Source organism: Blennius ocellaris, assembly GCF_963422515.1.
Source record: "Blennius ocellaris genome assembly, chromosome: 7".
Taxonomy (NCBI): Eukaryota; Metazoa; Chordata; class Actinopteri; order Blenniiformes; family Blenniidae; genus Blennius; species Blennius ocellaris.
In genome coordinates this window covers 24,617,303-24,630,951 of record NC_137656.1, presented here as the reverse complement: position 1 = coordinate 24,630,951, position 13,649 = coordinate 24,617,303, and the positions used below count along the sequence as shown (strand labels likewise).

Below are 13,649 nucleotides of genomic sequence, written 5' to 3'. Positions count from 1 at the left end.
CTCCTCCCGTGCCTGTGAAGGAGGTACACTTTTTCCACTCCCTCATACAGATCTAATTTTTTTTTAACACAAGCTGGCAGCGCTATCACAACAGCTGCGGTGTGAAAACAAAAGAACCTGTTAGTAGGCTTTGTTGTGAGCTCATTCCTGTAAAGACTATAATTACAATTTAGTTCGGAGTCATTTGGCACATGCTACGTTCTTGACAGACTGTTGTAGGACAAGTGGTAAGGCGGCGAATCTTAACATGTATATACCGCAAACTAAATGTGAGCCGACGAGTTTTCAAAATGACACTTCCCTCACTTGAAAAGGCGACTGCTGCAAGATGATTGGCAGCTCAATACACAAAGCCAATTTAATGGGCAGAACAACAGATGATCAAAATGATACACGCAGGCAGGTGAAAATCGGCTTCACACCCACCAGTGTGAGAACGGCCACGCTTCCCATGATGAGTGACGTACGGCAGAGGCACTTGACGATCCGGTATAGGAGTACACTGCTACTGTAGTTCGGTGTTGCATGACCTGACACTGAGGCATGGGGCGAGGAACTCAATTACACCAGCTGAACCTGTTGGTTGACGTCTCGCCACATATACAGGCACATACAAACAGACAAATACAAACACAAACACCCACTCACACCCACGCACTTAATTTGCTTCCCTGCTTGGCTTTTTTTTTTTTTTTTTTTACTTTTCGACTTATTATCTTTTCTGTTATATCTGAGTATTTTTGTTTTCTCCGTCGGATGAACCACAGATCAAAGGTTACACGTCGTCCTCAGATGCTGACACAAGTAAGCTTTTCTCACATGAAAGGCCTATAAATCCAGATTTCACATCAATGTTACTTGGATGCAAGACGAAAAGGAAAAATTACGGGAAGAGTTAAACTGAAAAGACCACAAATGAACTGCAACTCGGATTGCTGTTAATGCTTTGTAATATGTGCTTAAAAACACCTGAGACTGAGACAAATACACTTGCAATAATGTCATTTTAAATTGCTTTTCCCAAATAAAGGATGCAAAGAAAGATTATATGTCACATAAATCCAAAGACGGAAAAAAACAACATTCAAGATATCCATGGACTCCTCTAAGATCTCCATCTGCACCGCTAACACCTTTCCACCCCGGTCGTCTGCCAATGCTACTTTTTGCAATAAATGTCGCATTACAAATGCACAGTGGGCCAACAGCTCCCAGGCTGCAACAGGACACACCAAATTAATTATCTCCCCTGCATTTGTCCTCGTGCCGTTCCAGAAACTTAATGACCTCCCGAGCGGTCGTTTATTATAAGTCACAGCAGTGCTATGCGTTCCCAGGGCAGGGAGCAGGCATGCTGCCTTACCTCAAATTCCCACCCACCACTCTCACCACAGCCACCGCCACCTGCTTGTCAGAACAGGTGTGGACCAGCAAGCCTGTGAACCCCCCCCCCCAGCGGGCACGATGGGATGTACGAAGGGAAGAAGCGTCCCACGCACCTGTCAACCGACACAGTCTCCTCTGCTGGAGCATCATTAGGATGATAATGAATTCCACAGTGGCCGAGGAGAATGGACCGGTCTCCCTGGAACATGGGTGAGACACACATAACCCTCCTCACACTTATTTGTGAGTGTTGTTTGCATTGGAACGTATGCAAAACGTATGTGTACGACAGAGGGCCAGGGCTGAAAACTCCTGCTCCCTCTCACCCTAGCAACAGACGCGAGGAAATGAATGCCGAGAGAAGAGCAGACAGGGGGGGGTGGGGGTGGGGGTTGAGCTTTGTGTAAAATATTACCCTTCGTCTCGCTTACTGCGCCCCACACCTCCCTCCCCTCCGGTGCAGCAGTTGCTAGCCCTTATCACGGCTGCCTGTCAGTTTAGTATACAAATTAGCAGTCTATCAGGGGAATGCAGGGGCCTGTTTCATCAGTGGGGAGAAGGGCAGAGGCACGCATTGCATTAAAGCCTCTCGCTGCTGCAGACAGAGAGGGTCACAAATCAACGCCGCAGCAGGCCCACAGCCAGCGCTAACCAGATAAGGAGAAATGAAGGGAAAAGGACAAGGCATATTTCACCAGAGAGCATCCAAACCTGCTCAAACTCCCCGCAAAGGCCCGAGGATGAAGGATGGAAGAGCGCTGGTGGTGAGGTATATGGATCGGAGGAGGTCACAAATCACAATCTCAACTGTCCGGAGTTACAAAAAGATTAAAGAATACAGGAACGGGGATGGAAAAAAAAAAAAAAAATTGAGATATTTCATTTAGAAACGTGCCTCCTGTTGATTAACAGCTACAAATTGCAGGAAATTAGGGCGAGCACATCCCCACTTTCTCCTGTTAAGTGAACCTGTGCATGTTAATACCAGCAGAGACAAAACAGCTGCTAAGGGCTCTCATTAAGTGGCATAATGCAATGAGGCACAGTCTAAATTGCAGCAATAAAAGCCAACAGACAAATCATCTCAACCATCGCAATCCATTTAACTCAATTAATGCAACACCAAATCCGAGCTCAGCGGTTTGGAAGCGTGTGTGGTTCTCCTGCAGTGCGCGTGTCTGTGTGTGTGTGTGTGTGTGTGTGTGTGTGTGTGTGTGTGTGTGATTGTTAGACTTGCACTTGACATCATGGATGTATGGAAAGACAGAGATAAGTGCGATGGCAGACCGAGAAAACAAAACTCGGAGATACCATTAGTTTTGTTCGGTACGCCACAGCTGACCGTGAAAAAGGGCGTGGCCTCCTTTTCTTTTTAATGTCAAAATGTGCGCCGGCAGCGATAAGGGCTGCAGGAAATCTCCCGGTGGAATCGGCGCTGCTCGTCATTACTCCCCGGCCCCGATATAGATCTGAGCACCGGTGGCTCCTCCTGGCTCTCCAGGCTTCTCGGAGGCAGAGATGGCAGATAGCCCTTTAAGACACGGCTCACTGCTCCCCGATTGGCTGGTCAACAGCCACAGCCAAATCCCGGCTCCCTCCGGGGCGCCGCGAGGAGGTATGATAGGACAGGACATGGGAAACTCACCCTCTCCATATCCACATCATCCTTTTGTTGTAAAGCCTTTACACCATTGTCAGTGTGGGTGGTGGAAAGTAAAAAAGCCTTTCTGGATGTTATTGTCTGAGAGGCAGGATAACAGACAGGCGGATTATTTCAAAAACAGCTTTCTCCAGAGCTCTCACAATGCGGCACCGTTGTTGCTGTGGAGAGGATCCTGGAGGAGATAATAATAATATTCCTAGTCAGAGCCTTTGCTGCAGTAGAGCTGCCTTCTAACAGAGAGATACACATCATTCTGACTGGCCCGCCGTGACATAATCGCCCTGCGGAGAGCTGCAGGCGAGCTTGGTAGGCAAACCACCTCTCACTGCAGCTTGTTAAGAGAAAGGTGGCTTTAAGCACTGCTCAATAGAAACTCCGATTGAACTTGTTTTCTTTCCTTCTTTTACTTCCATCTGAACAATGTCTAGGTGAGTCATAGCCCACCTCGGGCTACACAAGTTACATTCTTCCTTTCTTCCTCTCTCTTAAGATTGCAGTGTGCTTTTGACTTGGATGAATTTGCTAAGAGGGAAAAAACAAACTCGGCAGGATCTTAAATAATGCAGCGATAAAAATGCTGTGACCCTTTCCCTTGCCTCAACCCACACACGGTGAATTTCTTTCTGCAGTGAAAGACAGCACACAAAGAGAAGAAAAGGCAGAGCTGGCACAACATGGAAATGTGTGGTAGGCATCGGTTTGCTCCTCTGGGCACGGACACCTTTAATGAGAGGAAAAAATGCGCAGCAAGAGGCAGATCTCACTCGTACTATGCCAGTGATTTTGAGTAATATGAATCACCTCCCCTCTAACACAAATAAATATTGTTGTAATACCAGCGGGAGTTAGACACTGACTCTGAGCGAGGAAAACTTTGGGTGATCTGGGCTTCACATACTAGTCTCCATATAACATACCCATTTTTTTTTTTTTTTTTTTTTGCATCCCACTGTCTCCTAAACCCTACACCACGCACACACACACATAATGCCTACAACCCCTGACCTTTCATCTCGGCTATCTGCTGAGCTCACATTTTGTGAGCGGGACTTAAAACACCCTCTCTCAAATTACGAAGCGACAACAAATAAAAGAGGGAACTTAGGAATGCATCTGAAACGTCCTGATGGTCCTAAGTGCAATCTGAAAGGCCAGCGAGGCCCCTCAAATCAATGCGCCCACTTGTCCTGCGGAGGAATGACGACGAGTGGTGGTGGTGGTGGTGGTGGTGGGCGGGGGGCCGGAGGTGGCGAGTGGTAAAACGGAAAAATGGAAATGGGGTGGGGAGAGACCGACCCTCGTTGCCAAATGTCCCACTGGTCTCACACCGGCGTCTCTCTTTGAGGCACACCATCCACCCCGCGAGCACAAACAAACACGGTATGCACTATATAAAGGAGTCTCAGGCCTCCAAAGCCCTCGGGTCATGTTGGAAAGGGATGTGGCACGTTAAGTGGAATTTACTTTTGATGCAGACATCAGGCTTCGGGTTTCTGGCAGCTGTAACTCAAGCTTCTCCCAGAGGCCTCCCTGCAAGGCTGGACAGGACACCCAATGCCCAAGATGTCACCTTTAGAAATACTTTCTGCTGCACTTAAAAAGGGAAGAGAGTGCGGTGCGGTGCGGTGGGGGGGGGTCACTGTGTTCAGGAAAGGGTGATTTTGACAACGAACAGACCTTTCTTTAATTGGCAAACAGAGCTGAAAGTAGTATTGGATTTTTTTTTTCCCCTCCCAGTGCTTAGTGTCCAATATATAAACCTCTTGCTGAGGTATTTTCTGTTAGCAGACGGTGTAGTTTGTTGCAAGAGTGCAAAAGGAATTTAATATAGAATCACCAAAGCACACCACACGCCCACTGGATCGTCACAGCGACGCGTCCTCTCGGTGCTGATATGCTGGCACAGTGACATGTGTGTATCTTGACGTGATTGCAGATTTCGGAGTTTGGCACCGAGCTATAAATGCTCAGCCCCCATTAGATTCCTCTCGTGACACCGCATAGTGCTTGAGCCCCTTCTGTCACCGACAGTCCAGATGTGTGACTTAATGTGTGGTGGGTGGAAGAGTATAAATAACCATGATGACATATCAGTGGGACATGCCAGGAGCTTTGCTCTGTGAGGGCGGAGATGATGGAAGAGGTGCCGAGCTAACGGCGTACCATTTGGGAATCCAGCGCAAGCTCGTTTAATGCCAACGTGACAACTGCAGAGATCTTGTGAGAGAGCTTACGGATTTATATTTGACACTTACTGTGTAGCATCATTCCAGCATGCCGCGCTGTGTGACCTGACCTTGACAAAGGCGAAGGTATGGGTGGTTCTCGTTTCCAGTGATCACTGCTTACTTCTACTGAATGGGAAGCTGAAATCGCTTATAAATCCTGAACAATGACGGCCTGCCAATACTTAACTGCAGGTCAGTTTCATTAACCTTAGGAGGAGTCGAGATTATTACAGAGAACTCACTGTAACCTTCATTTCTCGTACTTGCACAATAATAGTATGCTAACAAATTGCAAATCTCTGCAAGCTTTACTTCATTTATAAGTCCAGGTGAAGTGTACAAACCAACCATGTGTTATTTGATAATCGCAGAGCACCTCTGGAGATATTTGATTTGGCATCCATCTGAACGCAAATCCCTGGACAGGAGAGAAAGATGAAGTGAGTCTAATGTTGCTGGAGCAGATTTATGAGCAATCACTGCAGAGACGACTATTGAACGTTGTTGGCCATGCCAAGTGTACGCACAGCATCATTTGCTCTGGATTAAATTATAATGAGGCAAGTGAATGCAACTTTGTCTTACATACAACTTCTTAAATTATTCAAGTGTAAAGAAAAAAAAAAAAAAAACAACCAGCAAAAATGTTCCCCGGAGCACTGATACACTTTTCTGGGCTTGTTCATGATGGCAACAATGAATATGTTAGCGCTTGTTAAAAGCTTTGTTTTCTTTAGTGTCCCTGTGTATGAGCACACTAAATGAGCACAAAAAAGCAAAGGCAGAGGCCAGTCATTTACTCTCTTCCAGTGTGGTGACTCCAGTGACGTTATCGGTGTGTGTGTGCACATAATGCACAGGATTGATTATTTTTTTTTTTTTTGCAGTGTATGGGAAGAAGCGATGTTTAACAGCTCATTACCGCAGCACTGGATTGCATCAACAAACTGGTTTTGCTGTCAATAAAACAAACCTAACAATTAAACTGTTAAGCTACCTCTTAAATGCTGACACTTGCAAATAGAGCCCTGTGACAGCCACTGATTTATTTTTTTTAAACCATCTTGACAACAGGTTTAACAAGCTATAAGCCATTTTCAAAAAGCGTACTTTGAATTTCTATCAACATCTGCATGTCTAGAGACACTCAGTCTCACTCAGATGGCTCCTGCCTGTATTTGAATAAGAGACATGCAAACAGATGAAGTCCAGGCAGTGGCTTGTTTGCTCAAGCAGCCTTTCCGCACGTTTGAGGGAATCTTTTCATTTAGTTGATCCCGGCCTCAGAGCTTTCATACTGCATGCTATTCATTCAACAGAGAAGTGTACTTGGTTTTTAGTGGTACAGATGCATTTGGTTAAAAGAATGAGCATCCATGTGAACAACACAGCCAGCGGAGCTCAAATATCCATCCATCCACAGGAAAATCCCTCTCAGCATCTTCCCTTACACTTTTTTTTTTTCCCCTGTCAGTATCATTAAGGATTTAGCAGAAGAGAGGAGCGTTTAATCAAGTGGTAAAAGCTGCGAGGTCGCGCACAGTATGAGAGTGAGGAACGAGGGGTGCTACCTCGAGTCATGCCCCACTCGTGCTGTTCTCGTTATTCCCAAAGACGCTGGGTGTAGCAGAGTCAGTCAGGGATGCACCAACCTTTCTGGAGGAGTATGGACTGTTGTAGGATGGCAGCGGTTCTGCTGACCAGTCACGTTTTCCTGTTCTGCTGTTAATGTCTTTGAAACATGCGCAGGTGCATCGCACCCGGGACTCCCAGCTGGCCAGGTGAACCAGCAAGGCTTCCCATCCCATGCCACCCAACAATATGTAATAGGAGATCTGGCACGCTTTGCTGCACCACTGTAACAGCTCTCTGAATACAGAAAACCTTGCCCAGGCCATCACCCACAGGCATGGTTGACAGGGCCCTGTCGGGATGCCAGTGTGAAGATCTTGTGGTACACTGCACTTGCACCCACTACAGATCAATAACTCTCCTCCGCACACATACGGAGGTTGAAACAGACAGATTCTGTGCTCTTGCTACACTGTCAGGCACTGTCACGCCCATTACTTCCTGTAAACACACGTGCACGTTTGAAAATTAATCAAAAATGCATGCTGTAAAACTTTACTGTGCAAACTGTGCCGTCAGTAGTTTTGTTAAAGCGGTAATGGGACACAGAAGAGAACGGGGGGGGGGTGTGTGGGCTCCGTGGTGCCGACAGGTCATCGGAAAACGCTGCTCCCTTCTCTCTGCCCCTCCTGCTGGGACAGAGTTTAACCTGCTTCTCTGACAGTTACACTTGTTCCATCAGCTCAGCCGTCACCCCGTCACTAACAGGTGGCCTGTCCCTCACAGCAAAGCCATTTGCCTTTCACAGCAGCAGTCATGGGGAGCGCAACACAAGCTGCATTCAGGATTCCAGCATTACGGCTCAGGCCAAAGAGAGAGAGAGAGAGAGGGGGATGAGGAAGGGAAGAAGAAAAAAAAAAATCCTCCGATCAAATAAATGCCACTGTAAGCACAAGTGACAAGTCTTGTTTGGGGTAGTCCCTGCTCAGGGCCTGAAAGGCGAGCACTGCCACATCTCCCCAACTGTGTCTGAAAGCAAGGTGGACGGATGAGTGTGGGAGGGAGAAATGTCTGATTGGTGCCAGAGCCAAGAGTGAGAGCAGCCCAATTATATTTCCTACCCCTCAAGAGCAGGCCAGCCCCCTCTGGTGGAGCGAAGCCTCTGCCATCTACTCTTCTCCTCACCCCTCAAGACACTTCACATAGATAAATAAATGACAGCCCCACTGGGGCTTGGCCCAGCCTCCCGGAATACATTTCAGACGCTGGCTGGCTGCCTGTCCGTTTGCCTTCACCTGGCATTGCTGCAGATAGACATTTTTCACATTATTATTGTTGCGTCGTCTTCGCTGGCCTGTTCACTCGCCGAGTTGTGGCTGATGATGTCGGCAGAGGACCCGAGGAGATTGGTGGGAAATGTCTCTTGTCAGAGTCAGCATAGCCTAGCTTAGCAGAAATTTAACAAGTTCCCTGGGCTCCCTCAATTCGCTCTCTGACGGAGCACGGAGCCCGGACATGGCCTGCTGACAGCCCCAGGCATGTCACTGTCACCGACACTTGATAGGGGAGAAAGGAGCGAGGAGAGGGCTCAACCCAACAAGGCTCACACTTAACCGCACAGCTTTTAGGCATAAAACTAACAAATGTTCGGAATCCGACTTCGTATAAAACTACACAGTTGCAACTGGCTTTAATCACACACATGTTGCCTTCATTATTCTGAAAATGACTATCTTTGAGCTGTCACTGTAAAATGCCTGCGACTTGACGGCGAGCCAGATATCCCAGGATGTTTGTGTTCTTTCAGTAATAATCAGGTAGAAGCCGACGGAGAATTACCCGAGCTTAAACTGCATGTGTACGAGCATTTTTTCCCCCCACACTCTCACCACTCCCTGATGGTTAAACCGAAAACCAGATGTTGTGGATCAGTGGGGATAAAAAACAAGGCAAATAAAAGTGGAGGGATAGAATGGTACGCATTAACTATAATCAAAAAGAAACAAAAAGGAGACCAGGATGCTTTAATTGCTTCTCGCATATAATTTGGTTTTGCTGGGGCAGGCCAGGCACTACCAAGAAAAGAAAGATGAAAAAGCAACTTAAATTACATGGAAAGAAAGCGCCGGGTCTTTTTTACACATGGTTCGTCACGACCGTAGACAAGTCTGATGGCTTGACCCCAATCCTTCCAGTAAACTCTCCACAGACTCTGAGCTTAGGCGAAGTTATTCAGTGTGCCTTTGACTCTACGAGAGGTGTTGAAACACAATGACAAAATCGTTTTCTATTTGGGAAAAGGGAAAAAAAAAGACTTCAAATGATCGACGTTTTCACGATCTGAAATTCCCTTAAACAATGTGATTTTAATAATTTGTCATGCTGTGCTGCCAAGAAGCTGATGATATGTTATGTTTGGCCACTGGAGAGAGCTTGGATGAGGCCTGAGTGAGGTGCTCCATGAATCTACTTCATAGCCGTCCTCTGTTTGCAGAGTCTCTCTTGACTCGCTGGTGTTGCCACAGTGCTAAATTGCACAGCTGTTCCACAATCTGTGGCAGTGTTAATTACCCAAATGTGAGCGGCAGCTCGTCAGTTCCTCACTAACGAAGGGGCCTGCTTTCCAGCGAGGGTGCCGTATGTTTGGTATGTAGGCCCATTTCCACCCAACGCTCCCCAGGCTGTTCACGGACCACCCGACACATCCGCATCCCGGAGAAGACGCATCTAATTAAAGCGCGCCGACTCAAATCTGCTTACTAAGGGGGAAAACCACGCGGGCTGGATTAAAATACGGGGGAAAGCGGTGGAGTGGGATGGCGGGCTTTAATACACTGCAAGTGAAAGGGCTTAAGAGGAAATATGAGAACTCTCTATAGCGAGATCCCAGGCAAGGCTGGAAGGGAACACTGTGTGAATGTGAGCCGATCAGTCAGCGTTTGTCAGTCTGATCCCTGAGCACTTCCAAAGCCCCCAGGCAGAGACAGACAAGCAGGTTGTTTTCTAGAAAAGTGGCTTCTTAACACTCGCGGTTGCCCCCTCTTCCAAGGACATGTGCATTGACGCTCAATGACAAGAATGCAGCCGGAGAGAACTCCAAACAGTCCCTCTGACAGCCACACACATCCAGTGATCCAATCAAAGCCCAGAACAAACAATAATAGGCAACTTTAGAAATGATTTTTTTCCCTCAAATATGCAAATGAAAAGAGAAATGTGTCATTTATCTCCCTCGCACAGTGACAGCACAAGACAATAAGACGGTCTCCAGTTAGACACTGTAAACTGTTAATGCACTGCATTACTCAGTACATCACCCCACTTCTTGCGTGCAATGTTCAAAACAAAGGTGTTAAGAACTCGCTTCATGAATCATACTTGCTGGCTAAAAGCCTAGCTGCAGCGTACCACCCACCTCCAGTTCTACATGAACGCCACAGCCTGAAGCAGCACTGGGAGACTACATAATGAATGCATGAAGCTGGGTGTCACGGGGGCTTGTATAGTGCACAAAACGATGGGGCAATTAGGCCCACACGACACCTCGGGATGGCGTGATGAAGGACTCCTGGGCTTGTCTCCTCCGCCTCTGTTCCTCTATCATTAAGGATTGAGCAGCCACATCTGGCTAATGGCACGCCTGGGGTTCCTGCTCAAACACTGTGCCACACCGTGCACATTTAATTATGCCTCATAAAGGTAACAAAAGACACAGCCTGCTCTCAGGGAAGCACTGTTTGGAAATCGGTAGGGGAGAGAAAGAGAGAGAGAGAGAGAGAGGGATGATGGGAGGAAGGCTAGAATCTGGCCAGCTGCCAGAATTACAGGTTGACCCAGGTCGGCAGCTTCAAAAGAGGGGAATTCACTCGAGTGTCTCCACCTCTCCTTGAGAAAGGGTCCAATGAACAGACTGAGAGCAGGAGATGCTCGCTGTCTGAGAATCAAAGGACCTCTAGTTTGTCTCCTCTTCTTCTATTAGATCACCAACTGCACTACATGCTGCTATCAGTGGCTAATTGCAGTCGGACTGGAGGGGGGGGGGGATTAAAGGGAGAGATCTTTTGAAATATGTATGGGATTTAGTTGCTGTTTGAAGTGAAGAGGCACTTGTTTGTCGGAGGGGACGGGGAAAACAACAATAACAACATCACAGGAGAATGTATGCAACAGCCCTGTGGCCCTACAACTCCACCTCCACCTCCACCTCCACCTCGCCTCGCTCATCATTCCCCACCAAGAGCTGGAGCTGGCCACATTCAGCCGGCAGCATGAAACACACATCACCCACTGACTGAGTGACTGGCTGACCTACGACTCCGGCAGGACCTGGAGGTATTCAAAAGACCTTGGATGGCTGCGTTGTGCAGCACATGGTTGACATTTTCAGAGAGAAAAACACTTTTTCTTCTTCTTTTTTTTTTTTTTTTTAATAAAAGGGAGAAAAAAAAAGAAGAAAAAAAAAGAGCAGAGACACAAGCTCCGGGTCTCCCAGTAAGCAGATGCCCACATTTAGGAAATAACATCAGATAGGATGAGATGAGGACAAAGAGCAGCGGCTCATTGTGGAGGCAGTCGATTGTGTGGCAGTTTGAGAACTGGCTAACGCCACGGGAAAGGTCACTGGTCACTTCCATTTGGACCTGCACATAAATCCCCTGCTGTCTGGTGCAGTTAATAACACAGCCAGCTCTGAAGGAACCTCAATGCAATAAAAAGGAGAGAGAAAGAGAGAGACAGAGAGAGAGAGAGAGAGAGAGAGAGAGAAAGAAAAAAAAAAGTATTTTGTTTTGCCAACACCTCCCCGTCCCTTTACAGCCACTGGCCTTGTGCGGCCCAGTGCGTTATTTATAACTTAAATGTTAAAAACAGAGGCATCTCTGCAGTGTGCATTAAAAGACGAGGCTGCCAAACGCCTTCGCTCCACAGAAGCTTCCTCTCCCTCTGCTTTTGGTGGAGAGAGGGTGTTTTATGGCGAGTCCCTTGTCAGGATTAAGATGTAGATCCAAGTGCCACTGGGACGAGCATAAATTCTCCGTCTCCCACTGTGGACCCACAAGTGGTGGAGCTCAGGGAGTGTCCTTGAAGTATGAATAACATCACATGCGACGTGTCATCTGTTATACAGTAATGACATGTCCTCACAAGCATCCACGTCTCCTGTGGCTCATAAGTCGGCGGATGAGAACTAGTTGCTTTTCATGCTTAGTATTTTTTTTTTTTTTTCCTCTCTTGTGAAATTGTATATGCACCATGCAAACTCGAACAAATACTGTTTATTTGTACTTTTCTGTAAATGAGGACTATAACCGGGGCAGCAAATTGACGCCTGATGCAACGTGCACTGTAAGTAAAGCTGAGTCAAAGGATTTACAGGTGTCAGATGCAGCAGCAGGGAAACATTTATCAGGTTTAATGCAGTGGAACTATAGACTGGAGGACCGGTCATGAACCTGTACCCTGTCAAGTAAATCATACAGGAAAAATAAAAAGGCAAAGATGGGAATCTGCTGTCTACAGTTCTTGTATTGCTGGCCTTAACTGGCCTGCAGAGTAAGGGTTATGTTGTGCAACCACAACACACTTCCATATTTCTAGGGAGTTGATTTTTTTTTTTTGCAGAGGGCAGCTTAAGTCTCAGAGCATAAGCCAATTTGGATTAGCTCCACATTTTAGACAGGTTCCAGTTGGGATTTACAATACTTTAGAACACGTTCCTCCCCAAGCACAGCTTCAACCCTAAACGCATCAACAACATATTTAACTGACATGTGTGTGTTTTTCCTGTTATATTCAAAAGGTTGCATATTCAAAGGTACACAATTTGCAAACAGCCCAGCGAACTGAACTCTCACTTTACTATACTGACTGATAGCATTATGAAGTTTTAATTCATTGCCGTCACTACTGTGGACGTGGTTTTGCATCCAAATGCTTGGGCTATTTTCTTCAACGTCTCTTTTGCTCATTTTTGTCTCTTCGGAGATGCATGCACACATCCAGAATAAATCTCCATTTCTTCTATCTCGTATCCAGGCTTCAGGGGGCACAAGGCATTAGTCTCATGATGCTGGGTTTGTCATGTCTTCCCCAGCTGTGATCTGCCTGAACTCTTACATTACAAATAGCTGGAGGATTTTTCACCCTCTTATCACATTTGCCAAGCAGGCCTGTCTCTTATCAGCTTTCCGCTAGAGATAAATGGGCTTTTGAAGATAGGAATAAGAGAGGTTTTTGCAAGCTAATTCCAGAGCCCCATCTGCAGTAGATTACAGATAGGTGCCAGGGTGCGGAGAAAGATACATATTTTAATATGAAGGTGGTGGAAGGTACTGGGATGAAGAGTGATTGGTATTACAATGTCATATACTCCACAACCCAAAGACACGCAAGAACTAACATGTAATAAGAAGAGATAATGGACAGACTGGGAATATTTGAAGGAAACTACATTATTGACCACATCGGATCCACTGCTGCTTTTGCAGCAGCCCTTATGAGAACAAAATGACATTTCCAACACTGCCTATCTGGACCCTGCAGCACAGTAAAAGGCAGTGACTGACAAGCATAGCAATGACTACAAAGACACGTTTTCACATGTGTCTTATCGGGAGAGGGAAGGTTTGTGGTATTTAGCAAGCAGACCCAGAAATAATTTTTATTTAACTTCGAGCCCAGTGCTTAAAAGTCAGAGTGTTTCTGCAAGAATTTATATTTAAAGACAATTTATAAATTACTAGAATGTGTGTCATATAACTAATAAAGTCCCCAAGGTAGACCCACAATGTTAAATTGCAGAG

General features: G+C 46.5%; 1 protein-coding gene across 1 annotated transcript in view; it reads right to left on the bottom strand.

Annotated features, from left to right (window-relative positions):
- Nucleotides 1-13,649, bottom strand: part of fbrsl1 (fibrosin-like 1) — a gene marked incomplete at its 5' end in the record, with an annotated part of 329,828 nt that overhangs the window by 58,902 nt on the left and 257,277 nt on the right.